Source organism: Equus asinus, chromosome 16, assembly GCF_041296235.1.
Source record: "Equus asinus isolate D_3611 breed Donkey chromosome 16, EquAss-T2T_v2, whole genome shotgun sequence".
Lineage (NCBI taxonomy): Eukaryota > Metazoa > Chordata > Mammalia > Perissodactyla > Equidae > Equus > Equus asinus.
In genome coordinates, this window is record NC_091805.1 from 27,149,879 (window position 1) to 27,174,371 (window position 24,493).

The 24,493-nt window shown below is 39.8% G+C and overlaps 1 pseudogene; it reads left to right on the forward strand.

Annotated features, from left to right (window-relative positions):
• Window positions 1–907: 907 nt before the first annotated feature.
• LOC106831559 (peptidyl-prolyl cis-trans isomerase G-like) lies at window positions 908–24,493 on the forward strand (annotated as a pseudogene).

Consider the following 24,493-nt stretch of genomic DNA (forward strand, 5'->3'; position numbering starts at 1 on the left):
TGATGTCGGGGCTCCGAATCTGCTCAGTCATTTCCAGGTAATGGAAAAACAATAAAAAAGAAACAATTTTATTTATAGATAGATGAACAAAAAGCAGAGAAGACACTAGACGGTACTGCCTTAAGTCATGAGGCACGCTGTGGTCTGTCCACGGAGTCAGGGGCAATGTACTGGCAAGATCAGCCCTCCACAGCCAGCAACGGACACACGAGGAAGTAAAGGTGGCCCCTGAACCGTCTGATGAGGGCTCACGGAGCCCTGGGGGCCTCTCCTAGAACCGACGCACTTTCAGGTGTTCTCTGTAGAAGCCTGATGAACTGTGCCTCCGCCCCCAGAAGTCTGTGCTAAAATCCCTTCACATCTCACTACAACTGTAAGGTAGGGATTTCTTCTGCATTTTCTAAGTGAGGAAATTAATGTTCAGGTTCACACAGGTAGTAAGTGGTGGAGCTGGAATTCACCCCAAAATGTTGGACTCCAAAACCTCTGCTCTCAGTGGCCTCCTCAGGTGAGAAGTGGTGAGACTTACAAGTACGCACACATGAGCTAAGCGGGAGAGGAAAATGCTAACAACATAAAGAAGGAGCCTGGAAGCCACAGCCGAAGAGCCATATGCAGCTCAGTAACCCAGCGGCCATTACTAGGTGGTAACTGGTAACAATCATTTGTTTTCACGAAGAAAAAGTTAGTAGAGGTTCACTGAAGTCCAAAAGGTAGGGAGGTTTGCAGTTATTTTAGAAAGGCTAAAATGCAATATGGTTACACTGAAGTTTAAAATAAAACTATCATTTAGTTATTTGGAAATTTTGCTTTGATGGAAAACAACCCATTTACTGATGCTTTAGCTAGGTAAAGGAGGTATTACTGCAATATACTTTTGTTCGAGTGCGTGGTGAGTTTTTGAAGCATGGGTCTAGTGTTAAATTCTGGACAGGTGAGTAATGTAGCCATTCCTTGTATTTCACTCTGTTACCAAACCAGGTTCATTTTTGCTCATCACCCAGAAAGCCAAACACCGAGACCAGAGATTGCAGCAGAGAGAGGGTTTTAACCCCAAGGCAGCCAAGTGAGGAAGCGGGAGAATGAGTCTCAAATCCGCCCCCTCCCAAATGGGGACTCAGGGATATTTATGGGGTAGGGGACAAGGTGGTCTGCAGTGTGGAAATAGATGATTGGAGGTGAGGAGAGGTGAGGTAATTGATGATCTGTGCAAGTGTAGTCAACCTTCATAGCTCTTCATAGGATTCGTGTTCACAAAATGGCGGTGTTAGCATCATCTGAGGGTGGAGTTTTTAGCTTCTTGATATCAGAAGGTCACTTATTGGTCATCTGGAGGGCCCAGTTGATGGGTTGGTGGTCTCAACAGGCCTGAACTGGACAAGGGGGTCCTAATTCCTGAAAAACAGCTCAAACACCCATTACCATGGTGACCCAGGTGCCAGGGAGATGTTATCTATAGGAACCTAGTGGGAGTCAGATAGCATATTGCCTAAGCAGCACAGTTGACAATGGGCTGATGAACAGCTAAATGCTATAATCAGCAGTTGCAAAAAGGAAAAAAATCTTTAGTTACCAGCTACCTAATCATCAATTGCTAACTGGTTGCCAGTTAGCCGGTTTGAAACTGAGTTCCAACTCCATGAACTCAGGAGATGATGCAGGAGGCTCACAGCATGTCTTCTGCAGTCTGGGCAGTCAGCATCCTCCCAGAATGCACTTTAAACTACAAAGTTTTTAACCAAAGCCAAGCAAATGTAAGCACCTTGTTATTACTATTATTGTTTTAATAAGCATCTCCAACAAACTTACCAATACTATCTTCCTGAAAAAAAGAATCTAATTCTTTTTCCCTGGTAACAAGGGAATAACTTATGAAAATACTGCTTTACAATACACAGAATGATGCAGTGATCGGCAACAAACTGGCAAGTAATTAGTACTTGGGCCTCCTGGCTGTTTCTAACTTGTTTATTCGTTCTGCCCTTGCGAGATGGGGTTGTGATATTCCACATGAAACACCACAGAAGTCAACAGCCTTCCTATTCTGAGGGTGGAAGAAACATTAATTATTCCTTTGAATCCTATTGGGTGAAGTGGGATTTTTTTCTTCCCTTCCCCAAACACAACAGGAGAATTATTTCCTAATAAAACTTCCACTAGGCCAGACGGTGTTGATGGAACATAATTTTTAATATGCAGTGGCCTGGAATGTGACAGATATTGGCAGAGTGGGTGCCCCTGTTTTAAAAAGCTGAATGTGGCTGACAGTCACATCACTGCTTCCTTACGTCTATTATAGTCGGTGCAAGGTTAGACAAATACGTTCCCACCAGCACAAAACAGCAACCTTCCAAAATGTATGTCAGTGGTGTATTTACAGCCAAATCCAGAAGGAGCTTGTACTTCTTATGCTGCTCCCATTAATGAGACAAATGTCAGCATCCATAAGCTATTTTTTTGTTCCTGCTTATCAAATCTTTCAAAAAATTGATAACTAGTCTTTATAGATTGTGAAAGTCAGATATAACTCTGAATGTATTACTTCAGTGGACCCCTTGGGGTAAACTTGTCACCTGGAAACCATTTTACATGGACAATTTGACTTTCATGTGGAGTGTCATAATGCACCCTAGATGGAAATCTAAAATAAAATATCTGGACTACAACCTTCCTCTTGGTGGAATTTATGATTCCCTCAGTACAATAATTTTGAAAATCGTATCCCTTAAGCTACAAGAGTTGATATATTATTAACTGCTTGAATTGAAGAAGCTTTCCAATAGGCTTACATGCTATCTAGAGGCACAGATTAATTTCTATGGAACTACAAGCTTATCTCAAACTGTTTTTCAGCCATCTAAACTGCCAGCTTCATCTTCTTTCTAGGACAGAGCACAGTGTCCATTTCATCTCTGGCAGCTCCGGGATGCGCTGCTTTTAGCAAAGCTCTTCCGGAGGATGACGGCCGTGGATGCACTAGAGAATTGGTTGTGTTCAGTCAATCACACCCCAGAGAGACTGGTATCCACTTGGGGCTCTTTCTATTTCTCATGGCATTTCTGGTTTTAATTCCACGCTGGCCTAACTGAGCTGATGGACAGCGAATGCTGGTAGGAGGGAGTCTGGAGGGTATTGTTTTCATGAAGTTAGAGAACAGCTTTTTTTTTTTTTTTTTTTTAACTTTAAGGGGCTTGTGCTGCCAGAGGGAAACTCTGTGCAACTGTCTTCTGCTGCTTTCACAAGCCCTCTTCTCTCATCACAGACCCTGTGCCTTGAAAATCAGCAATGACCAGGCGTATATGAACCAGCAGACTGTGCAAAGGCAGAGCAGGCCAGAACTCTTTCATCAGGGCTCATTCTGAGACTCATTTTCCCTTCACCCTTGTCAAAGTTGAGTTGAGAACACATTTAATTATATGTTTCATAGTCCATTCTCTATATAGTAAAGATATTGCTAATGGTCCTGATATAGGGGCAGCTTCCATAAACACTATTTCCAGGGACACAAAAGTGTGGGACTTGAGAGCTCATGGCAGTAGAAACAGTGTGTCTTATGGCCTTAGCTAGTAGGAAAATGTGGAAATATTAAAGATTAGTCACTCCACAGAAAACTTGAAATTCCCTGAAATTTTACAGGTCATGTATGAAAGAAATAGAGGTTTTCTCCAATGTGGCAACAATCCTTAAACTTTATGTGACGTTACCTATCATTTTGGAGATGAAATAAACTTTTTAAAACTATCATTAATATAAACCAATTTTTATCAACCACATTAGAGGATAGACTGAAGAGATTGTCAGTTGTAGAGAAAAAGTGTTATAGAGGTTTGTAGCCAGAGAATCAATCAAAGTATGTTAGTTTTGTGGCTTTTGTGAGGTTTGTAATCTATTGCAATTTCTTTTTTTAAATTTATAATTTGTTGTGATTTTTTTCTCAACCTAGGTAAATATTCACTTTTGTGCCCAATTTTATATGAGTAATGTTGTATTCTTTTTCTTAAAGAGAGCCCTCCAAACTGTATAAGCTTCAGGCCTCACAGCACCTGGATCCGCCGCACCCCCCCACACCCCCCCCCCCCGAGGGTTTACTCACCCTTCTCTAATTCTGGGAGACCAGACTTTGGATAATAGAATCATCTTCTATGTGTATAATTTGATCAATTACCAGAACTAAGATTTTTAGAATATATAGTTTAAAAATCTTTGTTAAACATGGGGCCAGCCCAGTGGTGTAGTGGTTAAGTTCATGCCCTTTGCTTCAGGGGCCTGGAGTTTGCAAGTTCAGATCCCAGGCACGGACCTACACACCACTCATCAAGCCATGCTGTGGAGGCATCCCATGTGAAAAATAGAGGAAGATTGGCACAGATGTTAGCTCAGCGACAATCTTCCTCATGAAAAAAATAATAATAATAATCTTTATTAAACCTAAAATGTCATGTGTATCTCCATAAATCATTTTAAGAGAATAAATCGAATACATCAGCAAAGTGATGTTGAGAGTCTCTTTTTCCAATTAGCATAATAGAGTTCTCTAAATACTCTAAGGTTCTCTATGAAACACATATATTTATGGTGAGTTTCTAAATTTTCCTTTTTCTCAGCTAGCTATTGAATTGTTTATTAGTCATCTATAATTATGTCTTTTAAAAAGTGTGTGTATACCAAGGATTTTATTTATCCAGTAAATGTTAATACGTACGATTTAAAAATATGTTAAGAATTAGTTACCTGACTTATTTAATAAGTAAATAATTCAATGATCAAATGTTGATATGAATACAGTCTGTTACTTAAAGGAACATAGGATACTATTTTTCTACGAGGAAATCTGAAGTTATCACTTAAGTGATGATCACTTGCAGGAGAAGGTTCTCCCTGGGGGAGGTGAGGGCTGGTTGGTGAGGTGAAAGCAGTGTTAGGGATTTCTGTGGCCTTCCCAGCAGCCAGTAGACAACCAGCAGTTTCTAAACAAGCTCTGTGTTGCAGGAGAGCCAGTCAGCACCCGGACTGATGCAGGGCCAGAGTTTGCAGCAGATTTCAGAGGAGCCCATCTACTTCCTCTGGGTGGCACGGGGGACACCTGTCTGGAAGCAGAGCAGACGATCCCAGGATCTGTCTCTTACCAGCTGTGAACCTCAAGCCACAGGCCACGGAGCCAGCGAACAATGGTAGGCACTTGGCAATGTGTGGGAATTCCTGAACTACAAGAATTTCCTTTCCTACTCTTTTAGCCAGGCTGTTGGAAACTTCTTAGAATATGGAAACTGGAGCCTCCTTTGGCTCTTCAAAAAGAGGCTGACCTGGAGGATATGAGCAGACACTTCTCTAAAGAAGATACACAGATGGCCAACAGGCACATGAAAAGACATTTGTTACTAATCATCAGGGAAATGCAAATCAAAACTACACTAAGATATCACCTTATGCCTGTCAGAATGGCTATAATCACTGAGACAAAAAATAACAAATGTTAGAGAGGTTGTGGAGAAAAGGGAACCCTCATACACTGCTGGTGGGAATGAAAACTGGTGCAGCCACTATGGAAAACAGTATGGAGATTTCTCAAAAAATTAAAAATAGAAATACCATATGGCCCAGCTATCCCACTACTGGGTCTTTATCCAAAGAACCTGAAATCAACAATCCAAACAGACTTAGCCACCCCTATGTTCGCTGCAGCGTTATTAACCATAGCCAAGACGTGGAAGCAACCCAAGTGCCCATCAACTGACGACTGGATAATGATGAGGTATATATACATATATACACACACACACACACACAATGGAATACTACTCAGCCATAAAAAAAGACAAAATTATCCCATTCACAACAACATGGGTGGACCTGGAGGGTATTAAGTGAAATAAGCCAGACTGAGAAAGACAAACACCATATGATTTCACTCATATGTTGAAGATAAACACACAAAAAGAATGGTTCAGTGGTTACCAGGGGAAACGGGGTGAGGGGTCGGCACAGGGGGTGAAGGGGGACACGTATACGGGGACCGACAAGTAATAATGTACAACTGAAATTTCACAATGTTGTAAACTATTATGACCTCAATTTAAAAAAAAGAGGCTGACCCTGCAGCGGACAGGCCGAAATCAGAGAACATGCTGCCGTCTCTTCCCAGGAGACACCCAGGCACGCAGCCCTCTTTGTTGGCTGTGCAGAAAACCAAGTTTGCAGTTGGTAACTTTGGCTGTCACAGAGCCTCTGCATTTGTAGAGCATTTAGCTTATTGACCTGAATGTTCTCATGTTTAGGAAAAAAAATGTAGTTTAATTAATTCACAATAAAAATCCTCCATTTCGTAGAAGATAAAACTCATATAACCCAAACAGAACTGAATGTGTGATATGATGCAGTCGTCAGCATGCGGCAGCCTTAAAAATTACAATATCTGGCCTTAATATGTGTGAATCTATCAGGATTCCATTGTCGACATGTATATTTTTCAATATTCTTCTCTGAGCTGAAATCATGTCATTTATATGCAAATGACCAAATCTTCAGCAGCTGCTGCTTCTCCGTTGCAGCCGAGGGACTTATTTGCACTTAATAAAGCCTCATAAATAGGTTTTGCCTCTAAAAGGGTGGGGGAGCAGGAAGCCCATGGTAGCCTTTTATAGTTACAAGCTTCTTTTTGTTTGGAAAGCCAGTGGCCACCTTGAACAGGACTGTTCTCGTTTGCCAGAGAAACATGGTTCCTCACCCAGCCCGCTCTCCCCCTTCCCTCCTTAGAAGACAGTGCTCTGTCCTCCCGGGGCCTCCTCCCCAACGGCAGCTGTAGGTGCTGTACAACCGCGGGCCGGGGCTGTGGTTTAATCCAGTGTTCAGTACAAGGAGGGCTGCTCCTTGAGCACAGCCTCTTGCCAGGTGGTATGAGCAGGTGTCCAGCCCTGGGAAGACCCCTCAGGCCCCTTCAGGCGGTCGTGTCTGAGGAGGGGAGAAGGAGGGCGACTCCTGGGTGAGTGGAGGAGAATTTTTACTGTTATGAGTTTCCCTTTTAAAACACTCTACACAGGGAAGGGGCAGCGTTTGGGGACTGTTTGTGTACTCTGATTGCCCAACTGACCACTATTAAGAGGACATGAAAAACTCACCTGAGGGGCAGGCCTGGTGGTGCAGCAGTTAAGTTCACATGTTCCCCTTTGGGGGCCCAGGGTTCACTGGTTCGGATCCCAGGTGCGGACATGGCACTGCTTGGCAAGCCATGCTGCGGTAGGCGTCCCACATATAAAGTAGAGGAAGATGAGCACAGATGTTAGCTCAGGGTCAGTCTTCCTCAGCAAAAGAGGAGGATTGGCAGCAGTTAGCTCAGGGCTAATCTTCCAAAAAAGAAAAAAACCTCACCTGAGGTCTCACACCCATGATGCCAGCCCTGGTCCCAGCTTCTCTCACCACCATCATGCCCCCACCTCTAGTCTCGTTGCTTCTCTTGTCTCCTTTGTACCATTCACATCCCCTCACCATTCCATCTCCTCCATCTCTAGTCTCCCCTGTAAACTCCGTCATCCTAAAAAAAAAAAAAAAAAAAAGCCTCACCTTAATTCATGTGATAAGTACATAGCACTTCTCCTTTTCCCCTCTCACTCCCATCTTCCCAGCTGGTCATTCTTTTTTCAACAGAATTGGATGGAAAAGGAAAAGATTATATGCATTTGGTGTGCAGATAACATAAATTCTACCCATTTTCTATTAATGCTCCTGTAAAACCACCCATGCTTCTACTCTGAGATCAACAGAAACATTCTATTTACCATTTAAGGACAGTTAAGATATACTAAAAAAAAAATAGAAGAATATTATGAGATAATTGTCTCCTGCTGTTAGATGCTAAGATGAACCTGAGGCACTTGTGAAAAATAATGATGGGAAGCTGGGTCGTTTATTTATAAAGCTCTGCGCTGCTGATTTGGTAATAATGACCTATTATCCTTGTCAGAATAATAGACTCTTCTGGAGCTTCATTTCTGGTGTGTGAGCAACTGGCAGAGTAGAGATGATTATACTGTCTGATAAATGTGTATAATCATCGAAGACACCAGTTAACAATATTATCATTAAATTGTCACCAGCTTGGCAAAGAGACAAACATCCCTACCACATCAACCTATCAGAGATGTTTATAACCACAAAGCATCCAGCACAATGTTAATGTAGCTACCGCAATCCCACACTCACCTCAAAACCCAGCCACTGGGAGCAAAGTGTGGCAGGGAGCACTTGGAAGGAAACGATCCCTGGCGTTACGAGTCAGCAGTCCTGGGCTCTAGTCTCATCTCTCTGAGCCTCAGTTTCTTTAATTTTAGAAATGGAGCTCATATTCTAATCCATCTCACAGTATTATTCTGAGTATCAAAATTTTAAAAGATATAAAATGCAAGGTATCTAATAATAAAAGATTCCATCTTGTATAAAGTTGCTCTTGGTATATTTATGATTTTACATTGGTATACTTTTTAAAAAAAATTATGGTGTAATTCATATAACATACAATTTGCCATCTTAACCATTTTGAAGTGTACAGTTCAATAGTATCAAATATTCACACTGTTGTGCAGCCATTACGGGCATCCATCTCCAGAACTCTGTTCACCTTGCAAAACTGAAACTCTGTGCCCATTGAACAATAACTCCCCATTCTCCTCCTCCCCTGGTCCCGGCAGCCACCATTCCACTGTCTGTCTCTAAGACTTTGACTACTCTAGGGACCTCATATAAGTGGGATCGTACAGTATCTGTCCTTTTGTGACTGGCTTATTTCACTTAGCATATTGTCCTCAAGGTTAATCCGTGTTGTAATATGTCAGAATTTCCTTTCTTTTTAAGGCTTAATAATATTCCATTGTATGTATATATACCACATTTCGTTTATCCGTTCGTCCATCAATAGACACCTTTTGGCTTCCACCTGTTGGCTATTGTGAGTCGATGCTGCTATGACCATGGGTGTATGAATGTCTCTGAGATTCTGCTTAGATTCTTCCGGGTATATATCCAAAAGAGGAATTGCTGGATCATGTGGTAATTCTATTTTTAATTTTTATTTATTTATTCGTTTAAATTTATTTTCTTATTGAGGTAACACTAGTTTATAATATTATATAAACTTCAGGTGTACATCATTATATTTCGACTTCTGTATAGACTATATCGTGTTTACCACCAAAAGTCTAGTTGCATCTGTCACCATACAAATGTGCCCTTTTACCCCTTTTGCCTTCCCTCCTCTGTCGTCCCCTCTTCCCATCTGGTAACCACCAATCTATTTTCTGTATTTATGTGTTTGTTTGTTGATGTTGTTTTTTTATGTTTCACATATAAATAAGATCATATGGTATTTGACTTTCTCTGTCTGACTTATTTTGCTTAGCATATTCCCCTCAGGGGCCGTCTATGTTGTCACAAATGGCAAGGTTTCACCTTTTTTATGGCTGAGTAGTATTCCATTGTATATGTGTATATATACCACATCTTCTTTATCCATTCATCCATTGATGGGCACTTAGGTTGTTTGCAAGTCTTGGCTGTTGTGAATAATGCTGCGATGAGCATAGCGGTGTAAGTATCTTTTTGTATTAGTATTTTCATGTTCTTTGGATAAATACCCAGAAGTGGAATAGCTGGATCATATGGTAGTTCTATTTTAATTTTTTCTTTCTTTGGTGAGGCAGATTGGCCCTGAGCTAATATCCATTGCCAATCTTCCTCTTTTTTTACTTGAGGAAGATTAGCCCTGAGCTAACATCTGTGCCAGTCTTCCTCCGTTTTGTGTGTGGGATGCCTCCACAGCATGGCTGGTGAGTGGAGTAGGTCCACACCTGGTTGTCTTTTCCTTTTGTTGATGGTTTCCTTTGCCATGCAGAGGCTTTTCAGTTTGATGTAGTCTCATTTGTTTGCTTTTTCTTTTGTTTCCCTTGCCTTGTTTTTAATTTTTTGAGGAATCACCATATTTTCCACAGTGGCTGTACCATTTTACATTCCCACCAATAGCACACAAGGCTTCTAATTTCTCCATATTTTTACCAATACTTATTTTCTAGGTTGGTTTTTTTTTTCTTTTTGGTGAGGAAGATTGGCCCTGAGGTAACATCTGTGCCAATCTTCCTCTATTTTGCATGTGGGACACTGCCACAGCATGGCTTGCTGAGCAGTATGTAGGTCTGTACCCAGGATCTAAACCTGGGAACCCCAGGCCACAAAAGTGGAGCACACAAACCCAATCACTCTGCCACCAGGCCAGCCCCTTATTTTCTGTCTTTTTGATAGTAGCCATCCTAATGGGCATGAGATGGTATATATTGAATTACTTTTTAATGCCATGATGTACACAAATATTTGTCTAATATTATCACAAAAGTTTTCACATTTGGAATGATTTTTATTTTTATTTTATTTTATTTATTTTTTGGTGAGGAAGATCAGTCCTGAGCTACCATCTGTTGCCAACCTTCCTCTTTTTGCATATGGGACTCTGCCACAGCATGGCTTGCTGAGTAGTGTGTAGATCCACATCCAGGATCCTGCGAACCCCAGGTTGCTGAAGTGGAGTGTGTGAACTTAACCACTATGCCACTGGGCTGGCCCCTGGTTTTTATTTTTTTAACCATAGATCAGACACTAATGTGCCAAGTGCACTTATAACTACAGTAGAGAATGATTTAGGAGCTGCTCAGACACCTGTATTATATATTGTTTTAATCTACATCTTAATGAGATCCCCAGAAATGCATATGCACATTAAAGTTTGAGAAGGGAAGGAAAAGTTAATCTCAACCCTAGTGCAAGTGGATGGCAGCTCAGGTCAACTCAATTCTATTACACAGGGGATGGCAGCTGAGTCCCAGCAGCCAGTAGCCGTGCCTGCAGCTTCCCTGCTGTCATCACTCTGCTGGTGCTGCAGTCAGTCCCTGCTCAAGCCACACCCCACATCAGCCCTCAGGTGAGGCATAGAGGGTGCCACCTGCCCTGGCGCCACCTGCCCCAGTGCCAGCAGAACGGTGATCACGTGGTTACGGCTGGGCTGCCCACCACTTTCAGCAGGCGCCATGTTTTCTCCTCATCTTTGACCGGCAAAACGGAAGGTACCACTTCTGGCCTTTTGGCCTCTCTTTAGGATGCCTGTTTTCCTCACCTTCATCACAGCAGGACTCTGCTGAACCACATCTCAGATCCTCAGGCCATGTTTCGTGGTAGGGCGGAGAATACACCAGGCTCTAATGAACGGTTGGTCCTAGGATCTTAGTGGTCGTCTAGTACAGACACGCATCGACAGCGGAATCCTTTCAATAAAGTCCTGTCCAGCGGTTGTCTGCTCTGTGCTTTGACATCTCCAAGGATGGAAGCAAAGCCACGTGGTCGACTTATACTAACTTTGCTCTTAAATAAAACATTTTTTTAAAAAAATACAAGCTGCCAAGACATGTACCCCATACTCTGCTTATAGAGTTTGATATTGGACTAAAAGTAAAAGACTAGAATTTTTGTGGGCAAATTTCATAATGTTAGATTTGGTCTGTTTCAGCCATATGAGAATTTTTTGAATCCTAATTTTGTAATTCAGCTTTCTTTCATTGATCAGCATGCTGCAGGTGTTAGCATAAAAGTCATTAGTGGAAATGTTGAACAATTTAGGGCTTAGGGACTAACCTCTAAGTTATTCTTCCTGGAAATCTCCCTCTGGAGTTATAATATTTCTTAACCAACACCATTTGGATTATTCAACAGGTTAAAAATCCTCCTACGTGTAACAACCAGCCCACGGTTGTTCCACAAGCATATCATGGGATTCTTGGTCATGCTGAAATTCCAGTACTTTTCTATAAAATTTCTCTGATTTGCAGGATTATATAGCCCTTTAGAGAAAGGAAAATGCATTTGGGTTGGTATGATGCATTCTTACTGAACCTCCACGATGCCTAGAGACCACTGTTTACTGTGGAAACTGGTAAGACTATCTTTAAAATAATTAGTTCTAGTTTTATCGACTGTTTACTTATTCACAATATTTATTCTTTCCTCACAATTTCTTAAAGATTTCTGATGTCATTTCAACTACTTAGTCTATAAAAATAATAATGATAAAATGAATAGCTACCATGCATCAAGTATTTATTATGTGCCAGGTGCTGTGTTAAAGTGTTTTACACTGAGTCTTAGGGTCACCCTGGCCCTAAGAGGTATATACTATTATCCCAATTTTATAGGTGAATAAACTGAAATTTAGAGCTGTTAAGTAGCTTTCCAGGAGAACAACGTAGACTCTAGGTCTGTCTGACTCCAAAGCCTGTTTTCTCAATCAATATATCGTGTTACCTTCCCTTGGGATGCAATGGTTCAAATGTGGAGTCTTGAACAAGTTGGGACGCCAATTCTTTCTTGTCAACATTTGTTCCACCCTTTCTGGTCAACTCTGATGAGTAATCTCCTTACCCAGTAAAAAAAAAGGTAGTAGAATAGGAGTGGAGAAGTTCTGCTGCTATTAAACGCCAACCCAGCATCGTTATTTTCAAGTCGGGGGCCTTTCCCTTCCCAGAACTCTTCCTACTCTGAATTTCTTACTTTCTTTAACATTTTTACCTGGTTCTGAACACTAGTCTTCCTCCAAGACTTGAATTACTCCGAGACCTTGGTATGTGTCATCCCGTTCACCTTTCATCCACGCTCACCACAAAGCTTGCCGTCCAACCTAATTGGTCTCATTGGATTCCTCCAGCTTTTCATCCTCAGTGGACCATGGCAGTGGTAAGAATCAAAATGTGCACTTATTCGTTTTCATCATTTGCCCTACTTTTAATGGAGTCACTATCATGACATCAGTTAGCTAGCTTTTCCATTGGGCCCATAAGAACGAACGCACTTCTGAGAAAGCCAAGCTTGCCCTGCACAGTCTGCCCATTCTCTGACTGCATATGGCAATAGGACTTTGTTTGGTGTCATATATGATGCATATGTTTCATCTAGGAAGCCCTTCCTGCATTCTCAAGAATTTGCTGGGGTAGCACGCTTAGAATATCAAGAAAACAACAAATCTGCCATGACTCTGTCATATGGAAAACTTTCCAAGTTGTCAGCCGCAGAGCAGCTCAGGCGGAGAAAGGACACAGAGTAGTGACTAACAGCCCAGCTTCGAGTGACCCAAATTGACAGTGAGTCTGCTGTAGATGATGGGGGCATGGTGCCATTTCTTTTTCATTGTGATTTTGTTTTTGTGTTGTTTTCTTGTGTGTGTGTGTGTGTGTGAGGAATATTGGCCGTGAGCTAACACCTGTTGCCAATCTTCCTCTTTTTACTTGAGGAAGATTATTGCTGAGCTAACATCTGTGCCAATCTTCCTCTACTTTATGTGGGATGCCACCACAGCATGGCTTGACAAGCAGTGCTAGGTCTTTGGGATCCGCGCCTATGAACCCCGGGCTGCCAGAGCAGAGCGCACGAACCTAATCACTACACCACCAGGCTGGCCCCGGATGGTGCCATTCCTTAAGCTTTAATTTATGCAACTGACAATAACGATAGTAAGAACAGGATAATAGGATAATGCCTATGTTCCTTATAAGTGCTGCTTAGCACAGTAGCTGTTAATATTACTGTTATTCAACTCCTTGGCCCCATGTGCAATTTTAATTTTAATCAGCTGCCCAAAGCTCCTCCCCAGCCTACCGTATTAGCCCAAGGGCATATCCCAAACTCGTGACTCTGATGAAGACACCTACCCATTTTCTAAAGACTTTGTGAACATAAACATTCTCTTCATCCTCCACGTGGTTCACTCTTGTTTAATTTTGAGCACAGAACAGAGGCCCAGTTGATTAAAAGACATTGTGTATAGTTGTAAATATCTTTTTAGAAAATGTCTTTGGGTTTTAAAAACCTGGGAGAGGAGAATTAAGCCATGAAACTTCCTTCCTCTGCTTAGGAACCTCACTGACACTCCAGTTCTCAAAAGACCTGAAAATAAATAGGAGCAAAGTGAGCTTGTGATGAACAGAAGGCAAAGCAACAGCTTCCGCGGCAGGGCCTCTGGGTGACGGTCCCAGCTCTGTCTTGGATTATAGGCACAGTATGGGAACATTATTTCAATCCAACTAAAATGATGGCAGTGTAGCTCTGTGCCATGAGCCCAAATGTGGTGCATTAGTTTCTATTGCTGCTATGACAAATTGCCACAAATTTAATGGCTTAAAACAACACATCTTTATTATCTTAGAGCTCTGGAGGTCAAAAGCCCAAAAATCAGTCTCACTGGGCTAATGTCAAGGTTGCTTGATTTTAAAATCCAGGGCAACATTCCTTCTGGAGGCTCTAGGGGAGAATGCATCACCTTACCTTTTCCAGCTTTTAGAGGCTACCAGCATCCCCTGACTTGTGGTCCCTTTCTCCATCTCCAAAGCTAGCAACACAGCATCTTCAAATCTCTCTCCCCTATGCTGCTATCTGATCTTTGCTTCCATCCTCTCATCTCCATCTCTCACTCACTCTCCTGCCTTCCTCCTTCACTTATAAGGACACTTAGGAGTACATTGGGCTCACCCAGATAATTCAGAATAATATCCCCATCTCAAGATCCTTAACTTCACACATGCAAAGTCCTTTTTACTGTGTAATGTGACATATTCACAAATTTTGGGGGTTAAAATGTGGACGTCTTTGGCAGCTTTATTTTGTCTATCACATGTGTGGATTATAACATTCTCTCCTCAGTCACAGGGCCTAGATATTATCAGTCCCAGTTTATATTTTGCAGCCAATACTTCAAATGGGACAAGTTGGCATTCAGAGAAGCCAAAGTTAATCAAATAAAAGGGAGGTATCAGCATGCACTTTCTCACATCACCAAGAGAATCAGAACAGTATGATAGTAAATTTGGCTTCTTGTCATGTTGAATTCTTCTTTCAGTGCTACGTTATCAGAAAGAGGCAATGTTGTTATAATGTAATTTATATAGTGCCTTCCCCTGAGTGATGAACAGAATATTCCTCAGTATCCTCAGAGAATTAGTCTCTCTATCTCTTTTTATCCCAGCTCAGCCACTCCAGCAATATAATATGCAGCAATATAATATCTGTGTGCAAGAAATAAATCAGACTCACTAAATTTAAGGATGTTGGCTTACAGAAATTCCTTTCAGAGTTTCTTTTTTTTTTTTTCTCATTTGAAAATGCTCTTCTTTGGGTACTACACAGCCATTGACCCACATTAGATTAATTAGGTCAATTAGCCTTTATATAGTAATTACCACTCAGAAGGCTTTGAATAATTCCCTTTTAATAAAGATGTGCCTTGAAAAGAGATTATCAACTTAAATTCCTGCCACATAGTAACATTAGGAAAATACGCATTTAGCAATTGTTTCTGCAATGCGGCTTTGGGTATAGCAATGATATTGGGTAGAAAAAGCTTAAGGACTTTACCTTGGTGAGTTGATTATTCACATTCACACATTGTTAAAAGCCACACGGGTATTTTCCATTCGGAGAGGCTGTTGGTAACACTGAATGCCGAGTGTAAGTCAGGACAACTCCCTCCCTTCTTCTAACCTGTCATTATTAATCCCCACATTTTTAGACTCATACTAACCCTAGCACCTAAACTGGGCCTCTCACCCACCATCAGGACTATCTGGAATTTTTTGCTCTCTGCTTCTCTCCTTCAACAACATTGCCATATTTTATCTTAATATTGACAATACCTACCACTTAATGAGTATTTGCTTGGTTCCAGACATTTCACATTCGTTATTCCTAATTGTTACCTGGAGTTAACTGACTAACAAATCTTTGTTGAAATATTTGCTCTAGATGCTGGAGATACAGTCAAGTGGATGTCCTATCTCCAAGTAATAGTCGAGGAAAATGGGACACAGGAGTTTAGGAACTAGCTCAAGGCCATGCAGCACAGGAGTTTGGACAAAGCCGCGAGTCTGAGCGGCTCCACAGCTCGGCGCCCCACCCCACCAGGCTGCTCCAGTGCGGGCATTCACACTGCTGCCTGATTGGTAGCTATGTCTGAAAACTCATTTCACTGTTTGGGGCATAAGGTTACTAATGAAGTCAGAACCTTCAAGAAAAAGGCACTTTAGGAATCAGGTTGATAAATAGAAAACTCCTAGTTACCTAGAATGCAGCTCCCACTATTAGTAATCAAAGTCTTCCTTTTTTTTTTTTTTTTGTTTTTGTTTTTGTTTTAACTTCAAGATTCTGATGCATGTTCAAGTGCAAAAAAGTTGATGGGCCACTTAATGAATACATACGAATGGGATGAGCGGTGGTTCTGGGTGCATCCTTTCTGCTTTCTCTTGCTGTGGTTCATTCAGTCCCTGGTGTTTAGATCAGGCAAACGCAGTACTCCGTTGTCAGTTGTGTGTTGACATTAACACATTTTGTAGCCTTGGATCTCCCACTGAGCAGAAAGGACTCTGTGAGTAATTTACTCTCTGCTGAGATCTGAACATTTGGACAGCCTGGAATGTGGAGATAACTTTGTTTCTGTTTGTTGATTTGTTTTACAAGCATTTTAAGTTTTAGATCCTTGTAGGAATCAGAAAGTTCCATATTGGGAATGTAAAAATGGTATTTCTGGAGGGCAATTTCCCAATTTGTCTCAGTAATTTGAACGTGCATTTCTAGTGAAAGGCGAATAGATAAAGATGTAGGTTTAAGAATGCTCATTGAACCATCAGTTATAAAAAAAGCTGGAAACATTCTGAGTGTATATCAATAGGGTAATCATTAAATGTTATGCACACCCATGCACGCACGACATAAAAAATGGTTGTGTATGTCAACACATTTATATGGTATTGTTAAATGAAAATAAAGATTAAAGAACAGATTATAATCCCATCTTAAAGTGTGGGTGCATGTGTGTATATGTATCTGGATGGCTCTATTCCAAAATATGCAATCTGTGATTACCACCAAGTAGTTAGACTGAGGGTGATTTTAACTTCTTTGTACATTTCTGTATTCTCTGAAATTTCTTCTTTTATTCTCTTTTTCCCCCATTTCTTACTTGTATCACCCAAACCACTCCCCATTGACAACTATTCTAATGCATTCGATGTAAATCTTTTAATTTGTATATATTCCTACATGTATTTTGTATTCCTATAAAGTATATTTTTTGGTTTTTTTGTACAGGTATTTTAAATTTACTTAGATAGCATCACATCCTGTTTCTTTCATTTTTCGCTTAGTCCTATGTTTTTATACCTATGTTGCTATGTGTACTAGTCTATTGCTGAATTATTTTTATAGTATAGATATTGTAAATAAGCATGTGCTTCTCTCATAATAAAAAAAATTCAATAAAGTTCTTTTTATTGTGAAGAAGAAAAAAGAAAGAACGCAATCTTTCTTCGATCATAAGAGCATAAAGCCATAAATTACTTTACATAATTTTGTCAGTGGAAATATCCAAATGGAGAAATATTTATTACACTGGAGATTATATTTTGCTAAACACCTCTACTTTAGAAAAGTGTTTGGGCACATGAAGCTCTTTTCTATAAACATAGAAAACGCAAAGAGAAAAGAGAATATTTCTTGCTATGAAGAATCTAAAATGCTTGACTTATTTTAGGAAGCAAAAATTTCGAAAGACAAAGTTATTTTGAAAGTGGGAAGTAGTGAAATGAACTTATTACAGTGTGTTCTCACTATATATTAAAAATGAAATTAAAATAATTTAAAATAAAAGAAACATGACACTGTACTGCAAACAGAAATTGAGGAAAATCCCAAAAGGATAGGAAACGGTTGATGGACAGCACAGGAAAATGAAAAGACAATCAGAGGAAGTAATAAAGCCTATTGGGGAAAACCGGAAATTTATATATTGAAAGTTCATAATTTTTAACACAAAAATCTAATAATAACTGCTAATCCCTTTTCTTTAAACTTTAATTTAAGGATAAAAATAGAACTTCAAGAGTAACTTTATTCAGTCATATTTTTATGAGAGATATCAAATATTCTCAGGAAAGACTTGTGTTTAACTTTCAAACTTTTCTTCAAAACAATATATTTCTGGATGAGACATGTGGAAAAAAATCATGTATAACTATCTATTATGGGGGAAAAAATGGCAAGATGAGAGTCATATTTCAAGCAGCTGTTACTGCAGTATGATGATCCCAGAAAGGTCACAAAGAGTTGTTTCTTCACTGTCTTATTTAGGCCAGTTTACACTGAGAGCAGCAGAGAAACCTTATAACACAGCACTCCAGACGAAACCAAGCGGCCCTTACTAAGAGTATTTTGTTGAAAACAGGACCTCCTTTCTTTCTCTCTCTCTCTCTCTAAAGTATTGGGTTTCAGAATGAAGTCATTGACCTAGAAAAGATAAACAGTCTTTAGGGACCCAGAGGCAGGTCAGAAAAGCAGATAGTATAGAAGTTTAGGGACCGGCCCAGTGGCATAGTGGTTAAGTTCACGCACTCCACTTTGGCGGCCCAGGGTTTGCAGGCCCGGATCTCAGGCACGGACCTAGCACCCCTTGTCAAGCGACATGGGTAGCATCCCACATAAAATAGAGGAAGATTGGCACAGATGCTAGCTCAGTGACAATCTTCCTCAAGCAAAAAGAGGAAGATTGGCAACAGATGTTAGCTCAGGGCCAATCTTCCTCACACACACAAAAATAAAAAAGTATAGAAGCTAAATGTGAAAACAAAAACAAAATAGTGATCTGAGAGTTTGGGGCAAAATGGGAGGAAGCGATGACTGCTGATATTGATAGGTGACCTGCAAAGGGGAAAGGCCTAGCACAAGGACCAGATGATATAAGGCGTTTGCTTCTCTGGAAACTAGAGTTGAACTGGAGACAGAGGCTGTAGGATGCGTCTTGGCTAAGAGCGCTTTTGAATTTGCCTTATATTCTCAACACAAAAACTCTGAAGATTAGGAAAGACTTGGATTTTGATGATTTGATGTAACTTTAAAAATGTAGCCAGTATTTCATTCATTTCTAGACAGAATGGCGTAATGCTTATGCAAAGGATTCTTGAATCACACAAAGTTCAAGCTTTGTCACATTTGGCAATTTATTTAGCTTCCTCATCTATAGAATATATACATAATGAGAGAATTCACCTTATTAGGACAATTGAAAGGATTAAACCAAATCCCCCATCTATAAGGCTTAGAACAAGTTCCAACACATAGTACATATTCAATAATGTCAGCTAGTACTGAGGGTAATTACGGTAGTAAGTTTTTTTTAAAAAGGAGGTATGTTTACCATTTGAGCGTCTGCCTGAGACTCAGATCTGAATTTTTACATGAGATTAGTGTGTTGTAATGTGTTTGAAAGGTCATATTGAATCTGAAGAAGACATTATTTGTTACTAATAATATTAGGAAATGAGACTTCTTGCACAAATCTATCACTATTATAAATATAGTGGGTACAAATCTCAGTCCATGAACTCAGTCCATAAACTCAAGTATGCAAGAAATGTTAAGTTTTCTTTTCTGTTTCAAGCCCCCAATCCACTAAATGTTGGAGAAACACTCTCAGTCAACTCAAGTTTCCCCTCCCCTGACACTGGGATTGCACATATGCTCCAGGGGGCTATCACCTGTTGTCAGCTGTTGTCATCTGTCTATGCTTCTATCTGCTGGGACAGACATTCTGTTCCTGATTGCCCATCCACAAAGTTTACAGCTATATCCTCTCGTGCTGGACACTAGCTTTGTGACTTTTGGGAGAATAAGAAAAGGAATGGGGCACTAGAAGACCCTACCTCATCCCCCTACCAGCCTCTGGCTCATGGGAAATGTTTCTGCTGCTCCCCATGCCATCCTGGGACACAAAGCAACTCTATGAGCCCAGCTCAGCAACCCCCCCTTTTTTTTTTCCATCTGGACATGAACTATTCCTTTCTTTATTTGGAGATTTATTCTTGTGAAGTCTTTAATACATTATAAGTCACTTTAATGAAATCTGTGTAAAGATTAGATGATCTTTTTAACTGCTACTACTTCAGAAGAATCCAGTTGTTGCTCAAGATTAATTTCTATTTCTGTACGACACACACACAGACACATGAGCAATAAATAAACATTAGGATTTTTATGTTGTTTGATACACAGCAAACCTAGTTAAAACAATCTGCTACTTTCCCTTTTTTCTTTTTTTAACTTTTTATTAAGATTATGATAGTTTACAATCCTGTGAAATTTCAGTTGTACGTTATTGTCAGTCGTGTTCCAGGTGCACCACTTCACCCTTTGCGCCCACTGCCCACCCCACCTTCCCCCTAGTAACCACTAATCTGTTCTCTTTGTCTACATGTCTAACTTCCACATATGAGTGGAGTCATACAGAGATTGTCAGTCCCCTTTTTTAACTCTGACAAACCACACTCCCATCTCTATTGCTTCTATGCCGTTAGCATGGGGGAATGAGGGAGAAGTCTGGGGTCTTGCCACTTTCTCAAGTTAAACAGGAAAAATGACATTCCTTCTGCTCTTGAATCTCCAAAGTTATACAGAGAGGAGTGTTCTATTATTGCCTAAACGTTACCATACGCTACTTTAGATTAAATCCAAAAGAGAGCTGGGCCTAGGTCCTTTTTCAGGTACCCAGCATATAAGCTCTTTTCTTTTCTTCTGACTTCTCTCTTTTTCCACAAATCTAGAGAATCTTTGATTTTGGGGACACGGAAAACAGGTTTTGACCCATCAGTTATTTTTCCAATTCTTTTTTCTCAAGTCTGGAACTTGGCTTTTGAAATAAAAAAAAATCAAGTATTTGACAACCCTCCCTTGAGGAATGTCTACTTCATAGTCTGGTTGCCTCAATGAAGGAAGCTTCAGGAAAAAAACAACCAAAAACACTGGTTAATATATCAAAGTAGGGAAGGATGTATGTTTTATCATTTCCATCTAAAACTACATTGTAAATACTTTATCTTTCCATAATGAATAAAAAGTCTACCAACTAAAATATTTTTCTTTAGTTAAAATCATGGGTTACTTTATATACTATTGATAAGGGCTTGATTTTATAATTTCCTTTCAGCCCAAATTGTAGTCTTAATTACATACATTATTTGCATATAAATGGTCCTGACATCACTGGGCCGGAGGAGGATGCCTCAGTCCCTTTCCCTACCTCTTCTTTTCCTTCCATCAGCTATCAGTCTGTTCCTTCAGTGATCTGTTGTTCCTCTCCAAGTTTACTCCATCCTCTAACTTCACTCTTTATAATCCACTGTCCAAAGGAGTGTGTAGCTTGCTTTTTTGTAAATTTGACTATGACTGCATGTTACCTCTTTAAGAAGTCCAGACACTATAAATCTATGTAGCGTCTAGAAAACGCTCAAAATCAGAGATATTTGGTAATATCATTTAATGGTGATGATATTAATGTTTTAAAAACCTTGATAACTTTAAAGGGCCACATATTTTTTGCTGTATTTTGATCACCGTTACCTGAATTATCTATGAGCCCCTTAAAACATGACCTGGTCATATTCATCTTTCTAGGACTAGTTCATATACAACGGCTAGTATAAAGCAGCTGTTCAATAACCAAATTGAATGAAAGAACAATAAGATATTTGGTTGTTTTCAAACAGTAATGCAGAGCAAGACCATTCTAATCTACATACACCATACACTACAACATGTGTATGCAATATTTTAAAAATATAAGTGTAACAACCATGGGTAAGATTAGATTTAGAATTGAACTATTATGGTTCATAGCTAGAAAAGAATTCTTTAATATATTTAAGGAAGAAGAGGGTAAAATATGTTCTACATTTCTGATCAAAAGATAAAAAGTTTACAAAAGCAAGCATGAGCCATAACTATTACTTAGGAACTGAAGTAAGAAAAGTAGGAAACCAACCTGAGCTCAGTTCTGGTTCTACAAATTATTAGCTGGGAAACTATGGGCAAGTAATTTAGTATTTTGGGGAGCTCAATTTTCCCTTCTTTAAGTTGAAATTTTGAATTAGAATCTCTAAGGTTTTTTTTTTTATTGTACTATTCAGTTATTTCCCTTATTTAAAAATAGATAACAACAGAAAGGAAAAATTAAAGTAACTTTTAAAGTAAAATAAAACTCTTGTAGTAAGCTAGTCACTAAAAAAGATTGTACTAACAGGCTTTAGTGTCTCTTCTGGTGGCGATAGATTTGAAGCTTTAAAGAACAGGACCCCAGGAAGAGGAGAGTGTACTGGTGCAGGACTGAAAGGGTTGGATCAGTTTCCCTGGTTTTTCTCTATTTAACGATTGAAGTATTGGAGCCATTGGAATAAGGGTTCAGCATCCTCAAATATTTTTTGACATCATCATTAACAATCAATCTACCGGAAGAGTTGTCTTTGAATTATTTTCTGATGTGTGCCCCAAAACACAGAACTTCCATTGTCTTTGTACAGGTGAGAAGGGGCGGGGAAATCAACTCAGAAGCCATTACATTATAAGAGTGGTCTCTTTCACAGACTTGTCTAAGATTTTATGGTTCAAGGTAATGACTTTAGTGAAGGAAATGGAGGAGGATAATCTATTAATGGAGGATTTTCTTAAGATCAGAGTTTCTGTTGAACACAACGGAGAATTTCTCCTATCAATAGCCAACAGAGGGAAGGATACAAATTGTTCACAGTTCATAACAATGAAACCAATTCCTCATTTAGATGGCCATCACATTGTTTTGGGGTGATTTCTGGTCAAGAAATTGTGAGAGGTGCAGATGCAGAGAGAAAACATACAGCTAGCAAACCATTTACTGAGGCAAAGACACTCAGATGTGAAGAGCTAATTCCTCAACTAAAGCTAAGACAAAAGAAAAGGCATAAACTCTCCTCTTTCCTCTCCTCATCATCCAGTGACTCAGTTCAAGAAATTCTCAGTCCTCTTCTGATTCTGCAATTGCTTCTGAAGAGAAAATTTACAAAGAAAAAGGAAAAGGAAACATGGTAAAAATTCCCAAAAACACAAGAAAGAAAAGAATAGGGAGAAAGTCAAGAAAAGTGCATCTAGTGAAAGGGAGGCTGAAACTCTTGAAGGATAACCCCAGTCTACTGTCCAGAAGAGTTCCCTCCTATACGTGAAAATAGATTCCTAACCAGAAAAAAGGTGCTCCTAAAGCTGATGAAAAAGAAAGGAAACACAGAGAGAGAGAGACAGAGATAGAGACAGAGACAGAGAGGTGAATATAATCCACTTAACTCCCAGTCAGCTTCATACCAGAGGCGACTTCTAGTTACTAGGTCTGGCAGAAACACGAAAGGAAGAGGACCAAGGTGCTACCAAACTCCTTCCAGACCTAAATCCAGGATCGCTTCAGACAGTGAGACCCTTCACATTGGAGGCAAGCGATGCAGAGAGCTCAAAGAATGAGAGTATGAAGTGGTAAAAGAAAGATCAAAGGGGATAAGAGTGAGTTAAACGAAATAGAAAATCAAAGAAGCCCAGTTAGAGTAGAAGAGAAATATATAACTGATCACAGGCATATATCTGAGAGTCCAAACAGAAAAAATGAAAGGAAGTTAAAGACCATAAATCTAAGAGCAAAGAGAGAGACATCAGAAGAAATTCAGAAAAAGATAAGTATAATAAAAACACGGTGAAGAAAAGGGCCAAATCTAAAAGTAGGAGTAAGAGCAAAGAGAAATCCAAGAGCAAGGAAAGAGATACAAAGCATAACAGACATGGAGAACAAAGAATGAGGCAAAAGAGTAAAGAAAGGGATCATGAGGATATTAAAGAAAAAGAAGTCTCATTCTAAAGGAAAAGATCAGGAAAGGAATAGAAGTAAATAGAAGTCTAAACAGAATTAAGAAGTAATGAGCGTGATTGTATTACAAGTAAGGAAAAGAATGGACATGCACAGTCTAGGAGAAAAGGTGATATAACTAAAGGCAAACAGCCAGAATGGTGGAACAACAGAAGGAAGCAGAGATAGGAACAAGAGCAGAAGCATGCGATCTAGGAACCATGGCTGAGACTGCAGCAGAAGCGAGGAGTACCAAAGACACAGGACAGGAGCATAGGAGAAGAGGAAGGCCAGGGAGCTGAGATGGAAGAGCCACACCAGAAGTAAGGATAGGAAGAGATGAAGGAGAGGTTCCCAGAGCTTAGAGAGAGAAGCAAGGCAAAGGAGAAACAAAGAAAAATACAGAAACCAGGAAAGTAAGAGTTCACACGGGAAAGAAAATTCTGAAGGTGATAAAAGAATGTATTCTTAAAATCATGATCATAATAGTTCAAATAAGAGCAGAAAAAAAGGCTGATAGAGATCAAAGGCCATTCTCAAAAGTAAAACAAAGTAGTCCGGACAATGAATTAAAAGTTCTCCACACTGGAAAATACGTGAGAAAGTGAGAAGACCAGATCCTCAATGGGAAAGGAAAAGAAAAAATCCAAAGGTTAAGAAAACGACCAAATATATACATGATAAAAATAATCACCTTGATCATGTATCAAGCCCTGAACAAATGAAGACAAAAGTGGATGA